This window comes from Moschus berezovskii, chromosome 4, assembly GCF_049115385.1.
Source record: "Moschus berezovskii isolate FMDL1 chromosome 4, NW_MosBer_1.0, whole genome shotgun sequence".
Lineage (NCBI taxonomy): Eukaryota > Metazoa > Chordata > Mammalia > Artiodactyla > Moschidae > Moschus > Moschus berezovskii.
In genome coordinates this window covers 122217334-122220617 of record NC_142463.1, presented here as the reverse complement: position 1 = coordinate 122220617, position 3284 = coordinate 122217334, and the positions used below count along the sequence as shown (strand labels likewise).

Sequence of the window (3284 nt, the reverse complement as noted above, 5' to 3'; positions counted from 1 at the left end):
CAAATTCTCTAAGTCATTGGAGATCTCACAGAAGGAAGAAAAAATTAATTCAAAAATGATACCATGCCCCAGATATATACATGCAAATGTGAACTTGGTCTGGAACGGCTGAGAACTAAAGTCACTGAGGTGGGAGACCAGGGCTGACGCAGTAAGGATCAGAGTGGGAGAACTAAGGTGGGTGACAAGGAACTGGACTGGAAGCTGACCCAAAAAGGAAAGCTTTACTGACTTATATAAAGATTATTCAGAGTATTTTGATATTTGGAGAAATAACCAGGTCAGAAAGCTGAACTGAGAACCCTGGATCTCAGTCAAAGCTCTTTAGATGTGCTTTAATTGTCCTAGTTCAGGGCAAATAGTGCTCACTGGCTTATAAAAATAAAGCAAATCATCTTTGAAGGAAGCTTCCCCATGTTGGGCCTCAGAAACTCCTACAAACTGAGGTAGAGCCACTGAGCTCTCATTTTTCAAAGTATTTACGTGAGAAGTCACTATGAGTGAAAAATAAGTTGAAACAATAGTCAGTAGATTTAGATGCCCAGGAACCCCTAAGGATGTGAGAATGCATTTTTTAAATAGCTATGTATAAATTTATAAATAGTTATGTGTAAATTATGCTTAAAGAAATAAAAGATGCAATTGCAAAGATAAGAACTCAAGAAACTACTAAGAAAGAAGAAACAAGTCTGGAGGAAAAACAAATGGAACCATTAAAAAATGAAAAATAGGGGCTTCCCTGGTGATCCAGTGGTTAAGAATCTGCCTGCCAATGCAGGGAACACCAGTTTGTTCCTTGGCCCAGGAAAATCCTATGCCACAGGGCAACTAAGCCCTGATAAGTGCCACAACTAATGAGTCCTCACTCTGGAGCCCACAGGTCACAACTACTGAAGCCATTTACTCTAGAGTCTGTGTTCCCCAAAAAGAGAAGCCAATGCAATGAGAAGCCTGCACACTACAATGAGAGAGTAGCCCTGCTCATGCTCACTGCAGCTAGAGAGAGCCCACACACAGCAATGAAGACCCAACACAGTCAAAAATAAATTATTTTTTTTAATGAAAAAAATATAAAATTAAAATCTCAATGGACAGGCTATCTGGCAGTTAAGATTCAAATTAGGAGAGAATCAGTGATTGGAAGATATTCAAAGAATTGTCAGAAGATAGAAAAGAGAAAGCAAGAAGACGAAAATACAAAAGAAGGGTTTAGAGACATTGAGAATAGAATGAGAAAGTCTAACATGTATAATTGAAATCCCAAGAGGAGAGAACAGGTAGAAGGTAGGAGAGGCAATATTTAAGACTCCATAAATTTGATAGAACTAATAAAAAGTATAGGTTCAAAACTTCAGGAAGTAAAATCATACCAGATATGACACATAAAAGAAAATCCATACCTAGTATAATAGTGAAACTGTATAACACAAAAGACAAAGACACAGTATGGAAAACAGCCTGATAACAATGACAGACTACTTACAAAGGTGTGGCCATTACAAAGACAGCTGGCTTCTCCAAGTCTCTTCTCTCCTCTTCCTAGCAAAGTTAGAAACAGTGGAGTTACAACTTAAGTATGTTGAGAGAAAATAACTAACAATTCAGAGGATGTATCCAGAAAAATTATATTTAAAAATAGTAAAACAATAACATTTACAGACAAATAAAAACTGAGAATTTACTACCAAGAAACTTCTCCAACGGTCATCAGTCAGATCAGTTCAGTCATTCAGTCATGTCCAACTCTTTGAGACCCCATGTACTGCAGCATGCCAGGCTTCCCTGTCCATCACCAACTTCCAGAGCCTACTCAAACTCATCTCCATCACGTCAGCGATACCATCCAACCATCTCACACTCTGTCATCCCCTTCTCCTGCCCTCAATCTTTCCCAACATCAGGGTCTTTTCAAATGAGTCAGCTCTTCGCATCAGGTGGCCAAAGTATTGGAGTTTCAGCTTCAGCATCAGTCCTTCCAATGAATATTCCAGACTGATTTCCTTTAGGATTGACTGTTTGGATCTCCTTGCAGCCCACGGGACTCTCAAGAGTCTCTTCTCTCCTCTTCCTAGGCCTGCTGGAGTCGCCAGCGGCAAGAACTTTTGGCCGCTTCTGCAAGGTCCCGGCCATGGTCAGCTCCAGTGCCAAGATCGTCAAAGCCCAACTGCGAGAAGCCGGATGAGTTCGAGTCACGCATCTCCCAGGCCCTGCTGGAGCTGGAGATGAACTCGGACCTCAAGGCGCAGCTGCGGGAGCTGAGCATCTCGGCCGCCAAGGAGATCAAAGTTGGTGGTGGCCAGAAAGCTATCGTCATCTTCTTCCCGGTCCCACAGCTGAAGTCTTTCCAGAAAATCCAGGTGCGCCTGGTGCGCGAACTGGAGAAGTACAGCGGGAAGAACGTCGTCTTCCTCGCCCAGAGGAGAATTCTGCCTAAGTCAACTCGAAAAAAACGTACGAAAAATAAGCAGAAACGTCCCAGGAGCCACACTCTGACCGCTGTGCACGACGCCATCCTGGAAGACTTGGCTTTCCCAAGTGAATCATGGGCAAGAGGATCCACGTGAAGCTGGACGGCAGCAGACTCATAAAGGTCCATTTGGACGAAGCTCAGCAGAACAACGAGGAGCACAAGGTTGAAACATTTTCTGGTGTCTGTAAGAAGCTCATGGGCAAGGATGTTAATTTTGAATTCTCAGTTTCAGTTGTAAACAAATGACTAAATAAAATATTATTCCCCGCCCCCCCCAAAAAAGAGTCTCTTTTCCAACACCACAGTTCAAAAGCATCAATTCTTCGGTGCTTAGTTTTCTTTATAATCCAACTCTCACGTCCATACATGACTACTGGAAAAAATATAGTTTTGACTAGACAGACGTTTGTTGATAAAGTACTGTCTCTGCTTTTTAATATGTTGTCTAGGTTGGGCATAGCTTTTCTTTCAAGGACCAAGCGTCTTTTAATTTCATGGCTGCAGTCACCAGCTGCAGTGATTTTGAAGCCCCCCCCGCCAAATAAAGTCCTCAGTTTCGATTGTTTCCCCATCTGTTTTCCATGAAGTGATGAGACCAGTGGTCATGATCTTAGTTTTCTGAATGTTGAGCTTTAAGCCAACTTTTTTACTCTCCTCTTTCACTTTCATCAAGAGGCTGTTTAGTTCTTTGATTTCTGCCATAAGGGGGGTGTCATCTGCATATCTGAGGTTATTGCTATTTCTCCCGGCAATCTTGATTCCACATTGTGCTTCATCCAGCCCAGCATTTAGCATGATGTACTCTGCATATAAG

The 3284-nt window shown here is 42.1% G+C and overlaps 1 pseudogene; it reads left to right on the top strand.

Moving 5' to 3' along the window:
* Window positions 1-2128: 2128 nt before the first annotated feature.
* On the top strand, window positions 2129-2716 carry LOC129540461 (small ribosomal subunit protein eS7 pseudogene; annotated as a pseudogene).
* The last annotated feature ends 568 nt before the right edge of the window (window positions 2717-3284 follow it).